The sequence below is a fragment of the Urocitellus parryii genome, unplaced genomic scaffold (genome assembly GCF_045843805.1).
Source record: "Urocitellus parryii isolate mUroPar1 unplaced genomic scaffold, mUroPar1.hap1 Scaffold_88, whole genome shotgun sequence".
In the NCBI taxonomy this organism is placed as follows: domain Eukaryota; kingdom Metazoa; phylum Chordata; class Mammalia; order Rodentia; family Sciuridae; genus Urocitellus; species Urocitellus parryii.
In genome coordinates, this window is record NW_027554213.1 from 867,258 (window position 1) to 885,436 (window position 18,179).

The window sequence follows — 18,179 nt, forward strand, 5'->3', positions numbered from 1 at the left end:
GTTGTTTAATCTACTTTTTTTTTTCCTGATGCCTTAATTAAGGCTATGTTACTCATTTGTTATTGTTTAAATTGCAGTTTGTTAGTTTGGGTTTGATTATTTACTGTTCTGTGTGTGAAATCTTGCTGAAATTCTAGTATTCAACTTTCTATATAAAAGATATACCCAGGAAAGTATCTCTCCCTCCCTTATTTCTTCCAACCCACCTCCTTTTACTCATTCTTTCTACTCCATTCTTATCTTCTCTCTGTTATTCATTTCTTTCATTTATGAATTTTTCTATTTGAACTTTGTTTTGCACAAATGAGCATATATATTAATATTTTCTTCTTTCTTCTTTGAAAGCAAACATACTGTAAGTATTCCACTTCACTGCTTTCTACACTTGGAAATACATCCTGAAAATCAATACAAATCAATATTTTCTATATTCATTTTTATAGCTTCATGGAATATAAATTCTAAATGTCTATATGTATACAAACTGACTATTTTTATTTATTGATTGTAATGACAACTACATTCAGATCCAAGTAAAACACCATGTGACTTGCTGGCTGTGTTTTATCTCCTTCCTGGCTTCAAGAATTGGGTGAATATACTTGTCTTTGTCTTAGATTTATGCAAATGTTCTGGCAGGTGCTTACCATCCCTTTCCTGTTACTTCTTGCTTGAGTTGGCTTCTGCTTCATCTTCTGATCTCATGTTTGAGTCTGAATCATGAGTTTCTGATTATTCCATTCTGTCTTGCTCTGGGCACTTTTGATCAGATTTGGTACCACCTTGGCAGCCACATGATATCCAGTCTGTGTGGCACTTTCATGGTAATATACCTTTGTTGTGCTGCTGTTACTTTTACGCTAGACCTATTCTTCCTGGGTCTCTTCTGGCTGATTTTAACCCAGACTCTATTTTTGTCTCTAACTGTTCTGTAGCACTCCCATATGCTCCCTAAACAAGATGACTAGAATATTGTCCAGTTTGAAGAGTAAAATTGGACTTTAAAATTTAGTATACTTAAAAGAATATTTGACTATAATTTTGCAAAGTTTTACTCTGATTATTCATTTAGGACACTGTCAAAGGAGTTCCCTCATGAAATTTATCTATTTATATTAAATGTTTTACTTCATGCAAACCTGCTGAAATGGAAAATTATTTTGAAAATAAATGAAACATAGACTATTTTTTTAAAGATTATGCATGGCCGGATCCAGCAGATGTTGGTAGGTTAGAAATCTCTGATATTTTAAAGAGAAGAAAGAAAATATTATTGTTTGACCTAGAAAATGCTTAGTTTTCTATATCCTACCTCATTTTTCCAATGCAGTAATTAAGACTCTGAAAAGTTATACCAGGGAACTTGTTTATCTAAAACAAACAAAGAAAAAGCTTTCCAGTTATCCAAATAAACCTGAACACCACAATTCAAAATTCATGAATGATATTTTTACTTTTAATTCTTTTTTTTCACAAAATATTATGGGTACTCTTCATTTTCTTTTTCTGTTAATTCACACAACAGTATGGAAATCAAAATTTGAGCTATATGTAAAGCAGAGGACAGCCATTAGAAGAAATAAGTGGAAAAAATACGCAGCAAATATTTGTGATACAACAAGCAATTTCTTTATCAGCATACTGTTTGAGCTTTCTTATTACATTCTCATCTTTAACAGAAATTAATCTGACTCTTTTGGATCAATAGAACATCTCCTAGATGAACCCATGAGGTAGATGTACCAAGGGTATCTGTTTTTTTTTTTTCATCAATGCAAAACTATTAAAGCCATAAATAGGAATTAATAGCATTCAACAGTCATTGCAGAGGAACTTCTCTAGCAAACAGTGTACAGGATAAAGGACAATTTTCCATTAAGTTTGGAATTTGAAGATGGGAGGTGTTCTGAAAATTAAAGCATGGAAATGTAGGTTCTAAAGATGAAACTAGTACAGGAGTGGTCAGGACTAAAGAATTCATTTTTTTTCAGATCAGGTTTAATTTTGTTTGTACTATAAATGCATACACACATATTTGTTACTCTAAAAATACACTGTATATATTTACTTTCCACAGATGTCCAATGAGTCACTGTACAATATGTTTGGGATAGGTGAAAATTATTTGAACATCTAATGGAATTGCAAGTAAAATAAATATAGTATTTAAAAATAAACTACAGAGGTTAAACATACTGAGACATTTTAAGTTTAGCTTTGCCCAGTTGATAGACAGGGTATTTTATTTGTGATCATCTGATTCTTTTCCTCTGTATTTCTCATCTGAGATGTTGGGTTGTTCTAACAAGTATTTTCTGAAACACGCCATCTCCTTTCCAGTGTCAACTATCAAATGGCTGAAATCCACCCATTACTAGTAGACAATTCTTTAGATGATAACTTGGACATCATAAATTTGCTGTCAAAAGTGAGGTTCTGAATTGGGAGGAAAAGAAAGTCAATTGTGGACTTCAGTTACAAGGAAAATGTGAGCATTTATCCAACTCAAAAGCATTCAACTCAGAGCAGAAATCTACGTGCAACATCTTTGATGGATGGATAATCAGCTTGTATTTTAGCACATTTATCCTCTTACAAGGCAATTTATTCTACAATTTAATTGCTGAACTTTCTGAGCTATGAGAAAATTTGTTATTTTTTGTTAGTATGTCTCTTTCTGATTTCATATGCTAATCTTGTATTTGCCCTCTAGAACCACTACACTAAATCCATTACATTTTTTATTTTAGCATAGACTTGAGCTATTTTTTTTTAAATATCCAACCCTTAACCACTCCTCTTATAATGTTATTGCAAGACTTCTTCCTTTTCCAAGGTCTTATGGGTATAGGAATACAAAGTAGCTTTACAGCCTGTTTAACATCTTTAACAATTCCCATTTAGAAAATTGGTCCTGCCCATGCATTTTGTCCAAGAAATCCTCTATATTCTGCATTTTGAAGACTCTCCTGTTGCACATACTGACTCTTTACTACTATCCAATTCCTAAATACTTTGTTTTTAAATTTGATGTACTTTCCAACGCCACCTTCCCCAGAGCATAGGTTCACTTTATCTCACAAAGCCCAGCTTTGACAAATCCTATACAAAATCCAGCCCCCAAGAAGGACAGCTTTGGCCAGAATCCTAATCGCAGGAATGGTGACTAAGTAGAGCCTAAATTAGTATTGAGTTTTTATGACTCCATAAGGCATGCCTAAGTAAATCGATTAGGTTGAATTTTCTTTGGCTCAGAACATAATGTATCCAATATCCAAATTTGCCTCAGAAGAAAATATGAATCAAGAAAAGCAATAATATTTCCTGTTAGCCATTATCATCACTATCCTCTGCAAAAACAGTACAATTTTGAGATCTAGAATTGTAAAGCCTAGGAATCCGACTAAAATTTCAAAACCTAAAATTGGAACAAAATCCTTCATTTGCTTCCATTTTATTGGGGGCTAAGAAAATTTTCAAATTTGGTATCTCAATGAATTCATAACATAATGGAAGGAATAGAATGACAATTACAGTACAGTTTGATCAACACTTTGAAAGGGATAAGTGTTCCATGCTATAAAATAAGTAAAAAAAGAGGTCCAACCAGGGGCAGTGCGGACTTTATCTAAGAGAATGTGAAATATGAGCCAAGTTGTGAATCAGGGATGGGAGTTAGCTAGCCAAAGGTGAAAGGAAAGATGAGCAATAAGTGAACCTTGTTGCAGAGCTGAGAAAGGCACTGCTGTTGCCCAGGAGCAGTTTGGATTGTGAAATATGTATTAGGAACCTGATGAGAGAGATACCTGGAAAGGATGTTGCACCACACAACACAAACACCAGACAAATAGCACAAAACGGCTGCCTTGCACTCTAAGGGAAGGGAAAATCACTCAAATCATAAGGCAAAGGAGAGGTCTTCTAACTTAGGAGAGTAATATGAGGAGCAGACTTGAAAGTTATAAAACTAATGATGGGGAGACCAATGAATGTCTGTGACATAAAGGACTGACAGAGTAATCCCAGTAAGAAACAGAACTTTAAAAAGTGGGAGAAACAGAGGGTAAGTTCCTTAAAGGCAAGGCTTCTGTCTCTTGGTCATTGCTTAGTCCAAAGTGCCTAGAAGTATGCCTAGCACACAGGGAGCACTTTATACACATTTGAAGAAAAAAAAAAAGAAAGGAAGGAAGCTGGGGAGGGAGGTAAACAGACTGGAAGAAAATAACATTGAAAATTTATTAAAGGAATCCATTGATAGATCTAATAGATTTATTCATTAGAGAACCAATACACAGTTCTGTTTTGGATACTTGGTTGATCAGTTGTTCTTTTCACTAAGAGAAATAGTACAGAAAAATTAATAGGCTACTATGAGAAGTTTATGTCCAGCTTGAACAGTGACTATTAGGAGACAGATGTTATGTTAAGTACTAGAAATATAAAGGTAAACACAGCATGGCCCTTGCTCTCACAGAACTCAATAGTCTTGTGCAGCCCACATAAATAAGTATGCACATGAAATAAATATAGATTGTTAAAAGGGGACATCAGTACAGTGCTAAAATGAAAATTAGTGGAGGAAATAGTCAACTATTGCTCATTGGTAGTCATGAAAAATGTCTCGGTTTTCAAAACTGAACCTAGGACCTAACATTTGAAGAAGCCATATGAAACTAGTAGAAGAATGGTCAAGGTATAAAAGACAGCTTCCAAGATCAAGAATATGAGCACAGACCAATGGGTCTAGATTATAATACAAGTATGTTCAGGCAAAAAAAAAAAGTGGGAGTTGGGAAATCAGAGTTTTCAGGGAATAATATATATGCAAAAAGCAGATGGCATCTGGAGGGATGGGCATTAGTACTCAAGAGACAGAGCAGATATGTTGCAATTCCAGATGATTGCAACTTTCCAGATGTAACCAAGGGAATGAAGAAGAGACATTGTAAAAGTTATCAAATCAAAGAGGGAAAACTGTATTAAAGTCTTTTCAATGAATTGTCCTTACAGTCTTAGAATCAATCAAAAAGAATGAGAAACAAAACTGTGTTCTATGATTAGAACATTGTTGCTAATTTCTAAGTGGGCAAAACAAATGTCTTATTTAAGAGATGGAAGATTTGTTTTTACATACACAAGGAATTGTGAGAAATTGTTGCACTTCACCTGTTTACCTTTAATGACAAATGTTCTGTATTTTACCAGAAACCAATAATCCGGTTTATAAATTTATTAGAAGCATAGACTTTATGCTTTTATATCCTAAACTTGTCTGGTAGTAAAAATCAAGCATGATACTTGTTAAAAATGGGCACTCTTGGGTCTTATCTGAGATCTAATGAATCACAATCTCCAGAAGAAGTGTTTAGAAAATTTTCATTTTTAATAAGTATCCTAAATAATTGTGAAGATCAGAGAAGACTGGGGAATGCTGGTGTAATAGAAACAAAACACACCATGGGTCAGGACACATGGATTCCAGGCCCCATTCTCTGCTAACCAGCTTTTAGGCTTTTAATCCAATTACTTAATCTTCCTTGAGTCTGTTTGATCTTCTTACAAAATGTTTTTTGAGGCCTTTCCATATAATGGTTTCCTCTCACTTGGGATTTCTGTGGATGGTCTGTGTAGGAATTTTCCATATACTCTGCACAGTTAAAATCTGTGATTTCAGGCAACATTAAAAAACAAGCAGCAAGTTACAAAATAAATTTGCTGAAAATTCCTTAAAATTGTAAGACATCACAATTGTTTTATTCTGATATTTTCAAGTGATGGCCTCTTTATCATACTTTTTAATTTACAAGATTTTTAAATCATCATCTTTTGAATCTCTTTAAAAATTTCAAATAAAACAATCAAAAGAAAAAAGAATGCAAAAAATGAGCATTTTTCTACCCAAAATGTTTTTTTTAATAATTATTCCTATATTCAATGGAAACTACAAGCAGAAAAATAAATAATTTTTAACAATACAATTTTTATTAAAATGTTTTGTGTTTAAGATCATGAAACCATGTTTATAGCTTTGTGTAACTATTAGAATATCTTTGTAACTATAGATTGCAATGTATTAGTAGATAATAACTGAAAATATTTTCTTGATTAAATAGGACATATAAAGACATCATGTATAAAAGGCTAAATATTATCTTGTGAAAATGTTTAAATTACATTATCTATATATGTTTCTGTATATATTGTGTGATTTTATATATAATGAATTTCTTACTGCTCAGACTATATAATATGTACTTCTGCTGCCATGCTGTAAATAATATTAATTAGTTTGGGATGTTAAATGAGACCAGTAGGTACCTGCATGAAACATGAGAAAGAAAGAGTTTACCTGAGGCTTGTGAAACACAAGCACTCAGTGAGCTCTGATAAGGCCATACATACATTCTATGTAGTTTGCATTCTGCTTCCAGATACCCAGAGATTGGAAGATCTGCTAGCATTGATGCCTGAGACCAAAATCTAAACAAAACACATGCACCATTGTGACAATGCTCAAGTAACCCTCAGAGGATACTCGCTTTTCCCCGCCCGGTCAGAGGGATGAGCAGAAAGAGCTCCCCCGGGGCATTGTGTGTGAGCTGGGCCTAGAGATAGCAGGCCCAGGGGGGTAGCTCCGCCGCCGGAAGCAGGACACGCCTCAACCCGGGCAAATTCCCGGCCTCTTCTGGCCACAAGCCAGCTGTCGCCGGACCGCCCCGCCAGGTCCCGAACTGGTCCGCGCCTTGGCGCGCGGCCCCTGGGCCCTTGGCGCTGGCAGCGCGGTTAGGACTGGACCGATGAGGCGCATGCGTGGTGGCGCCACCCGGCGCGGGAGCTGTCGCTGCGGGGACACAGATGGGCCAGGCCGCCCGGGCCGGGTTCCGCAGCGCGGCGGAGGCGACGGGAGTTGCGAGGCCGTGCGGGTAGCGCCCGACAGCAGCTGGAGGAGCGTTTCGCGGACGTGGCAGAGAGCCACCTGGAGGCCATCCGCGCGCGGGACGAGCAGGACCGGCAGAACGCGAGGCTGCGCGAGGAGAACGCCCGGCTGCGGCTCGAGAACCGGCGGCTGAAGCGCTAGAACCGCAGCCTCTTCCGTCAGGCTTTGCGGCTCCAGGGGGAGGGCGGCGACCGGATGGCCGCAGAGGCGGCCCTGGGTCCCCCGGAGGCTGGCACGAACCGGAGGGAGAGAGGCGGTCGCCGTGAGGATGAACCAGGCAGCCCCAGGGCCTTGAGGGCCCGGCTGGAGAAGCTGGAGGCCATGTGCCGCAGGGCCCTGCTGCAGCTGCACCTGGAACAGCAAGGGCCGCGCCCGCGTGTGGACAAGGAGGAGCCGCCTGTGCAGGAGCCCGACTCTGGCCCAGGACCCGGCGCCCCCAGGGCCCTGGCTGTTGCCTCTGGCCCCAGCCGGGAGAGGCGGGGCCCCTGAGCGCCCCTCCTTCCGCGCTTGCTGCTTCCCCACCCTACACTGCTGGACCACTGAGCTCAGTGCCTCCAGCCCACCACCTGACACTTCCGGTGGCGCCCTGCCTCTGCCCGCGGGGTCCTGCCAGTGTCTGGGCTCTGGAGCCCCCATGTGTGTGGGCACCTGCTTCTGGGCCCTGCTGGTTCCACCGGAAGAGGCCCTGCAACAGAAGCGCGGGTTTTGAAACAGCAAGAACTGGTTCCTGGAAGCTCTTCCTAATTCATGAACCTTTCTTTCTAAGTGTATTATTTGTTTCTCAATAATGATTCTTTGAGGGCTGAATAATGCTTCTTGAGTTGGTCGAATTTGATGTTTTTTCTTTAATCCACTAAAGCCGCCAGTTATTATTTCTTGTGTGGCCAATACTTTTGAGTGTGTGTTTGTATAAATAGGTATTCAATGGATATCCCACGAAGTACTAACTTTTTATAAAGAAGAAGATGATATTTATGATTTAGAAATTCTTGTCTGCCCCTGACTTAGTCCGCATACATTTAATATAAACTGATTTGTTTCACCCCAGAGAATTTTTAAGTATATTCCTATAGGTAATCCTTAGAACTGGTAAATAAAAGTAGTCCATTAAAAATAATCTAAAAGCTTCCCATGACTATTATTTGAAGTGTGTTAAAATTTTATGTGTCTGTAAGAGATGTATAGCTTCCCTATTTTAATATCTAGATTTGGTTATCCTTTGTAAGGTTTTATTTATTTTTTTTTTTACTTTATGTAACTGATCTTTTAAAATAATGTAAAGATTAGTTCATCTAAGCATTTTTCATTATTATTGCATTAATATTAGAGGTTAACCAATGTGTAGCTAATTTGTATCATTTTAACTGTTTAACAGCTTTTAAGAAATTGTAAGTTACTTGTACATCAAAAACACCCAAGTGGAATCATTTTGGTTTTCATCATGGTTTTTGTAGTGGTCAGGAAAAAGAGATTAATAACAAAACGCTTTAAGATCACATTTTTTTTGCATTTTGTTCATGAATAACACTTTGGCCTACTAAGTAGTGAAGAGGATAACTTTGTACCTGATAAAAACTATAGAGGCAAAAAGTGTGACCTCTTTTTTCACCCATCATAAAGGTCATGGTCAATACTTCTATAATTAAAGACAGGCTAACAAGAAAAAAGCATGGCAAATTTATCCAATCTAAATTTTAGGTAAAATAAGAGCCTTTGGAAATTAAAATGAAAAACTCAGTGAAACCTGTGTTTATGACTAGATGGGAGGAATGGACATCCCTGTAGAATTATGATTTCATGAAAAGTATATGACCTATTGGTTATAGCCTGGAAAGACCTGTATGGTATCTTGGCTTCTCTATATGGCATTCTTTCCTTGGGCTTAAGGACAAGACCCCTTCTAGAGTTAAGGGTCTTTTGACCTACTATCAGACAAACTAGATCAGATAATTTCTTTATGGCCTGCTCCTGAGCAGAAAAGGATGAGAGAGTTTGAAAATATATCTGCATTTTGTAATTGAGGTAAAGCTGTTCTATGTTCTATGTTTCTATGAGCTGCCTTGAGAAAAGCAAGTTCTACTTTGAATAACCTGCCAGGAAGAGAGCAGCATGCAGGGAAAGAAATATAGGAAAAAAGTCAGAGACCACTTCTTCCAGGGCCCTCTAGTTCACATATTACTAAGCATGACAAAGCATCATACTTTGGAGTATTGTTTTCTGAGCCTCATGGATTTAAGAGTATTTAAGTAATGGAAAGCATCAGGGAAAATCAAATGATGAGTCGAGCTGGTTACTACATATGGCATAGAATATGTGCTACACATGGCATAGCCCAAAAGTTCAGAGTATTTATTGTAATGCAAATAATTATTACAAACCAAAGTGTAATGGAAGCTCATTTTTGTTATTCTTCTACTTTGAAGTATTAAAAACACTTTCCATTTTGCTTATAGATGATTGATACTCAGTTTTGAATATTTAAATTGTCCCTATGGCTAAAATGTAGAAGCAACTTAGCAAGAAAAGGTAAGTATATGAAAATTAATCCTATGCCCCTTTACTTCATATTCTAACTAGGAAACAAAGTAAAATATTTTTAGAAGACAGTTTATTTACCCTACTGCTATTTAATTGTAAATTAGGGTTAAATTTGTTAATTTCTTTACGCATTAGTTTTCTGATTAGTAAAAGGACTATAGCATCTACCTCAAAATGTAAAAATTTTATTGAGATAAGCAAAATGCCTGCTTCAATTTAAGTGTTCAATTGGTGAGATTTGCAGTTTAAAGCACGAAAATTGAAAATGCATATTTTGCTTAACATTTTGTATTGCATTCTCGATTTTGCTTGTATATGACTTTATGAGTATTATCAGACATGTAAATTTTGACTATGTTGACATTTTTCCTTCCTCATAAGCAAATAGGAGAGATAAAACCTTATAAAATAAGGGGGTAATTTAATATAATGTTCAAAAATATTTGCCACTTGTTACAAAATTGTGAATATTCAACAACGAAACAAAGTAGTTGGTTGTATAAATACTTTCTCTAAAAATTGTTTACAACATAAGTCTGATTGAATATTAAATTTGTTAAATTTACTGGTGAAAAAAAATTTTGTAAATTATTGAAGAAGATTACTCACACAGATTACTTTGGAGCTTAATTCCTTAACGGCATTAAAAATTCTGAGGGGAAATGCCATACAAGATGCATCAAGGCTAATATATATTTCAATTTTGATGATGTTTTCCAGGGTAACCAATAAAGTCATATGAAAAATGTTTTGTTATATTAAAGTATGTTATTAGAAAGTTTGGTCTAGGATCAGTTTGATCTAAAACTAAAACTGTAGTTTGCCATTTTCATAATTTCAGATCAGTTTTTCAGTAAGACAGTTTACAATTTTTAGAAATAAAACCCAAAAATATGTGTCTTAGGCAACAAGTTCAGTGAGAAAAATTAGCATTTTACATTTTTATAGCTACTACTCACAAAAAGTATTTTTTTTTTTTTTTTTTTTTTTTTTTTTTTTTTTTTCTTTTTTTTTTTTTTTATTGGTCGTTCATAACATTACATAGTTCTTAATACATCATATTACACGGTTTGATTCAAGTGGATTATGAACTCCCGCTTTTACCCCGTATACAAATTGCTGTATCACATCAGTTACCCTTCCATTGATTGACATATTGCCTTTCTAGTGTCTGATGTATTCTGCTGTCTGTCCTATTGTCTACTATCCCCCCTCCCCTCCCCTCCCCTCCCCTCCCCTCCCCTTTTCTCTCTCTACCCCTTCTACTGTAAATCATGTCTTCCATTTGTATTCTCTTGACTTACCCCTCCTTACCTCTTATATGACATTTTGTATAACCCTGAGGATCGCCTTCCATTTCCATGCAATTTCCCTTCTCACTCCCTTTCCCTCCCACCTCTCATCCCTGTTTACTGTAAATATTCTTCTCAAGCTCTTCGTCCCTACCCTGTCCTTGTTTACACCCCTTATATCAAAGGAGTCATTTGGTATTTGTTTTTTAAAGATTGACTAGCTTCACTTAGCATAATCTGCTCTAATGCCATCCATTTCCCTCCAAATTCTATAATTTTGTCATTTTTTAATGCAGAGTAATACTCCATAGTGTATAAATGCCACATTTTTTTTATCCATTCATCTATTGAAGGGCATCTAGGCTGGTTCCACAGTCTTGCTATCGTGAATTGAGCTGCTATGAACATCGATGTAGCAGTGTCCCTGTAGCATGCTCTTGTTAGGGCTTTAGGGAATAGACCGAGAAGGGGAATAGCTGGGTCAAATGGTGGTTCCATTCCCAGCTTTCCAAGAAATCTCCATACTGCTTTCCAAATTGGCTGCACCAATTTGCAGTCCCACCAGCAATGAAGAAGAGTGCCCTTTTCCCCGCATCCTCTCCAGCACTTATTGTTGTTTGACTTCCTAATGGCTGCCAGTCTTACTGGAGTGAGATGGTATCTTAGGGTAGTTTTGATTTGCATTTCTCTGACTGCTAGCGATGGTGAGCATTTTTTCATGTACTTGTTGATTGATTGTATGTCCTCCTCTGAGAAGTGTCTGTTCAGGTCCTTGGCCCATTTATTGATTGGGTTATTCACAAAAAGTATTTTATCTTTTCCTATATAAAAGTTAGGATATGAATCAAAGGAATAAAAATAAGTACTTACATAGCTCATAAAAGAAATGGCCCTTGCTAAACTTCTTAAGTATTATAAATATTTGAAAAATATTTAAAAACATTTGGTCTTCTTTAAATACTCTCACATAATATTGCCAATTCATGAATATTCCAGAATGAAACTAACACCCAATTATTTAATAAATTGAATTAATAATATATACTAACAAATGTTAGCAGCATGATCTTGATTCCAATGTCAAAGACTATTTTCTATTTTGCTAAAATGGAATAAATTTTATTGAGAATTTGTTACAAAATCTTCAGAAAACCTTCATGAATGACACAAATTATTTATACTTCTATTTAGTGATAAATTAACTACAAATTCTATTTTTCCTACTATAATTTTATTTTTACCTACCTGTCTTGTCTGCTATAGATAGTATACACATCTATTTATACAACAAAAATGTTTAATATCAAGGAAAACATTTTAATTATATATATAACTGACTATTAAAATTAACCATTGCTAAAATTTCAAATTTTAAGGCCTAAGTTACATTTACTATATCTCAATTATCAGAATTAAACTATATCTCAATGATCAGAATTAAATTATATGTGTTTAATCATTACAGATATTATTTATTATGAAATTCATATTCAGAATCTACTTATCCCAGCATATAGTTTGTATAGTTTGGATACCAAGGTTTAGACTCTGGAAGATTGGTCTCCACTGTGGTGGCATTAATAGGTGGTGGAACCTTTAAGAAGTGGAGCATAATAGAAGGTGATTGGGTCATCAGTCATATCTTCCAAAGGGCATATATTAACCAGTGACTTTATAATTGTTCCTAATTTTTTTATTTGCACTAAGTTCCTGGAATATCAAATAGAAAGATACTGAAATTCAAAAATTAAAGATGCACACATGCCCATGTATGCACATAAATGTATATACACATAGATAGGTGAATTTTCAATGTAGTATCCATTTCCTTTGATGTAAGGGACATTGTATATTTTAAAAACTTTTAAAAAGTAATTTATGTATATGAACAGGTATTTTTGTTTGAATATGTATAACTTTTAAAATAGAAATATAATGTATTTGATTTATAAATTGAGAAATATTGGCATTTTCATTCCCATATGTACTACCCATATGGGTATAAACTCTAAGACATTGCTTAAAATAAATAAGGAAATATAGCTACTAAATTTTGTAGAGGGCATCCCTATAATTATAAACCATCTCCGAAAATTGTATGTCATTAAAATATGTTTTTAATAGCCTCCACTTAGTAAACATTATTCTATTTCATATGTAAATCTAAAAGTATAATTTGAGGGGGAAATGATTTCTGTTCATCTTATTTTTTATATGGACTAAAATTCTGCAATTTTAGAGCTGAAAGAGACCTTAGAGAGTTTTACCTGTGTCCTTCAGAACTTTTTGTTAACAAGTTAACTTTCAAGGGATCTACATTTTACATGGTACTCTACTAATGGTCAGATTTCATCTTATCCAAATTTAGCATGCAGTTTTCTGTATTTATTCAAGCTTTCTCTAGAATACAGTGCTGCTGGGAAGTTGCGCTGTGACAGTTTTCAAGAATTTTTAATTAGAGTTAATTTGAATGCTCAAGTTCTAAAATATTAATAATGTTCAAGAGAACTCTTTAGCTCTAAAATTTAGACTTTTGTCTTCTGAATTGAAGAATTAATTAATGTTCTACCTTAAATATAATTCAAATTTTACTAAATATAATGATATAAAGACTTTGATGTATACATTTGCTCTTTTACATATGTAAATGCCTACTGAGGCTTGAATTTCTCAGTGTGACTAAAAGTCTTAAGTATGCTGAATAATTAAATACTAATGCTTATATTTATTTCTCATATTTTTCTCAGTATCATTTTGTTAAACATAATTTCTCTAATCATAACTGATTTCTGGTGTTAATTTTCATTGTGTTCCCAGATTAAATGTGTGTTTCAAAAGTTTCAAGAGCATTATTGGATGATGGAAGAATACTATTATAATCCTATTATAGTTATAATTTAAAATATTATTTTAAATAAATTGTAATTATCTTGTTAATATTGATTATCCTATTTTCTATTGATGTTTATTCTGTTTCTTCACATTTTGATGTATGTTCTTCAAGACAACATGGAAATAAAAGGCAAATGCTTACAGAAAGATGAGGACAGAATCAAGTAGTTGAAGAAAGTTGGTTCAGAATAGAATGGACATGATAATATAGGTCAACATAATGCCTACTTTTCATATAATCCTCACATCTCAGAAAGTGAGAGCTTTAGCCACTAATCCTGTTCATGAGGTCTTCCCATTTGTGAACCAATTACCTCTCAAATGCCTCACCTCCCAATTCCAGCATATTGGGATTAGGATTTTAACATATAAATTTTGAGAGGAACATAAACATCCAGTCCATTACATAGAATGTGGGCAGATATTTGGGCAGGAACTGGGTTTGCTGGCATAGGAATCATTTAGATCTTTTTTTTTACTCCAAAATATATTTAGTGAAATGCTATATTAATCTACCCATTAAGATACTAACATATATGCAATATGTTTGCACTATTTTCTTTGTATGACCCAGGTAAGAAAACATTTGAATCTACCTCTGTCAACTGTCCACGTAAAACCTGTATCCCCATATCTTTAACCCTGAATCAACAGATTTCAAAAAGATGGTAAACTAAAGGAAGAGTGCACTTCCCAGCAGTTACTTAGCACCAAACTTAAAAAAGTGGAAATGCTATTCCTTAGCAATGTAGGTAACTAAGGAAACTCACTGAAATTGAAAACTGGACAGTAAAAGAAACCATACAGACACAGACACTCAGAAACTTTGAACATAAAATAAGATATGTTAGATATGGCACATGCTTGGCTAGGAGCAGCAATAGGAGAAGCACAGGCAAGAGGCAAAAGTATGGCAGAAAAAGGAAAAAAAAAGAGTCCTTGAGGAACCTGTGGACTAGAGAGGGAGGCTGATCTTTATGGACCCAGAGGCAGTGGGGGAGGTTGTTGAGTGAAAAAGCAACTAAAATTGCTTGGCTCGTGGGCAGATAGTTGGGCAGGAACTGAGTTTGCTGGCATAGGAATCATTTATCAATGCTGTGAGGCTACCATCAGAGACAGGAGTTTGGGAACTCATAAAGGAAGTTGCCAGCAGACCCATCAGTACCTTAGTATGAGCCCCAGAGTCTTCCTGGACACACAGTGACTGAGATAGGTGTAAAGAAAACTGTGCTGAGAGCATACAGCCACATCCCTTGGTTCCTGGTGTTCCAGACATCCCAGAGAGATCAACATCTCCTTGTCAACAGGGGCATGTATTAAATATCAAAAACAAAACAAAAAACCAAAAACAAAGAGTTTCAAGGGTCAACTAAGACCAAACCCCAGCTGCTGCAGCTTTCAATTTGGAAGTCTGCACCAACCACCCTACAAGAATATACAGTTTGTCAGCATTTACCAGTCTATCCCAGCCTATACTAGGAGATGGGAAGCTGAGAGTTTCTACAATCAGAATTGGCTCTTAGACACAATGACTGGCAGCTAGGTGAGGAACACATAAATTTAACAATCCTTAGTCCTTAACCCAAGGGTTATATACCCTAGAAATAAATACAAAAAAATGAAAATTTATTCTTGTCTCCAGTTTTGACTCACTCAGCATAAATGAGTTTGTTTTTTTGTTTGTTTTCCTTAAGTGTTTCTACCTCCCCATATGTATACCTATTTTTTTTACTTTTTTCTTTAATCTTTAAAAATTCTTTAAAATCATTTTATCATATTTTCTTATTTTTTAACTCTAAAAAAATTCTGTAAGATTGTGTGTATGTGTGTGTGTGTGTGTGTGTGTGGGTGTCCCACTGTGCAGATAGGCTCAAATATATGTGTTACTATAATTTTACTTTCATTGTAGTTACTTTCTTCTTCACTTGTTTATTGTTTAGCTTTGCTTTGAGTAGATGGTACATAATTATATGTAGATTTGTGTTATTTTGATCTTACATTTGTTTGTACCTTGTTTTTTGTCCCTCTTATTGCTGGTTCTTCACTTTTAACATCCACTAATACTCAAAATTTCCTGTTCCCTCTTCTCCTGCTTTTTTAAAAATTACATTTCTTATTTTTGTATTCTTCCTCCTATAGCTGTCATCACTACCTTTCATCTGTTCACTTTCAAATGTTTCAGATGTTCTCTTGCCTTCCCACCCCTCTATATTCCCTTCACTTAAGAAATGATACTCCCATTAAAATAATTAAATTGTATATGTAATTTCTATCCCATCCCATTCATGTTTTTGTGATTATTAATACAGTGGATGATGTAAAAGATACCTGTTCTTTATGCCTAATCTATTTCATGAATTTTATTATTAGTGCTTATGTTAAGTACTGACTCCATTATTCCTACATAGGTGACAATTAGTGTAACAGATATCAAGTTAGAAAACAGAGGCTGTACATCTGTTGCCAATATTATTGTTATTCCTGGCTTCCATCTTCCTCTAAGAATGGATGGAAAGTGACTGGAACACTTTAAGTTGCCAAATAGGTGTCCTGATGAAAAAATATACAAAACTCAGGCAAATAACAGCAAATCTCATCCAATGCATTACTTGGCCCTACCTTAGCCTTAATAGTACTTCAACACATTTAATTGGGAGACAGCAACCTATAATCAACAATCAGGCCCCATGGAGTAATAACAAGAGAGGGACCTCAGTTTGCACTCCTAGATGTATTCCACTCCTGGAATATGGGGGAGAAAAAGAGATGTCCTGGACATCTGAACTTCCTGAAAAGTTCCAGAACAAAAAAGGTAATTATACACAAAAGGACAAATGTATAAAAGAGGAAGGGAAATTCATATCAATTTATGTGCAAGTCCAAGACCTCTGAATACATGATGATATAGGCAAACAAATCTCCCCCCAAAATTGACAATACCCCAACAAAGGATTTCAAAGCTATGGAATTAGATGAAATTCCAGAGAAAGACTATAAAAAACTGATTCTTAAAATGTTTGATGAACTCAAAGAAGATATAAGAGATGAATTAAGAGAGAAAATACAGGAGATGAAAAACCATTTCAATAAAGAAATGGAAATAATGAAAAGAAACAAATCAGAACTCCTGCAAATGAAAGACAAAAGGAATCAAATTAAAAATTCACTTGAAAGTGTAGAAAAATTAACTTGAAAATGTGTAGAAAAAAAAAAGAATGTCAGGCCGTAAAGACAGAACTTTAGGTCTCAGACACAGGGTATATGAACTTGAATACCCAACTATAGAGTAAAGGGAAAAAAAAGTAAAAGATCATGATCAGAATTCTGGGATAGCATCAAGAGGACAAACTTAAGAGTCATTGGAATATAGGATAATATGGAGATACAAATTAAAGGCATTAAGAGCAACTTATATGGAACAGTAACAGAATTCCCGCCCCCCTATATTAGAAATGAGAAAGACAACAAAATACAGAAGGCTTATAAGACACTAAATAGAAAATATCAGAATAGAACCTCTCCATGGTACATCATAATCAAAATTCCTAACATAGAAAATAGGAAAGAATATTAAAAACTGTTAGAGAAAAACATCAGGTTACATTTACAGGCAAACCAGTAAAGTTTATTTCTGACTTCTCATCTTAGACCCTAAAATCAAGGAAGAATTAGAATGAAATATTGCAATATCTAAAAGAAATAATTGTCAGCCAAAATAGCAATATCCAGCAAAGTTATCTTTCAAAATAGATGAAGAAATAAACATGTTCTCTGACAAAGCTAAACTACTAGAGTTTTTGATCACTAAGCTATCACTACAAAGAATATTCAAAGATATATTTCTAATCAAATAAATGCCAAATCTACCAAACTGATGAAGACCACTAAAAGTGCAACCACTTAAATGAAAATCAAGTCAGAATTAAACAAATCAAAATGGCATGGCATAACACACATATGTATAATGACATTGAATTTAAATGCTCTCAACTTTCCAATTAAGAAATTGATTAGCAGACTAGATTTGAAAAACACAATCCAACTATGTACTCTTTGCAAGAAACTCATCTCATAGGCAAAAACACATACTTGCTGAAAGTAGAAGGATGGAAAAAATATTTTATACAAATGGAGTTTTCAAAACAAGCAAGAGTAACTATTCTCATGTCAGACAAAGCAGATTTTAAGCAAAACTTTATCAGAAGAGACAAAAATGCCATTATTTATTAATAAAGGGAACAATCCAACAAGAAGACTTAATAATATGTAATACATTAGCCCCAAATGTTAATGCATTTAAAAATTCTTCCTAACATTAAATCCAAGATAGATCCCAATATAATAATACTGAGTGATTTCAACACACCCTTATCATCAATACACAGGTCATCCAAACATAAAATCAATAAAGATATTCCCAACCTAAATGATACTACAAATCAAGCAGACCTAATATACATCTACAAAATATTTCATACCAAAACACCTAAACTCACCTTCTCAGCAGCTCAGAAAAGTAT

The 18,179-nt window shown here is 35.0% G+C and overlaps 1 pseudogene; it reads left to right on the top strand.

Annotated features, from left to right (window-relative positions):
* Window positions 1-6,797: 6,797 nt before the first annotated feature.
* LOC144253054 (tumor suppressor candidate gene 1 protein-like) lies at window positions 6,798-7,426 on the top strand (annotated as a pseudogene).
* The last annotated feature ends 10,753 nt before the right edge of the window (window positions 7,427-18,179 follow it).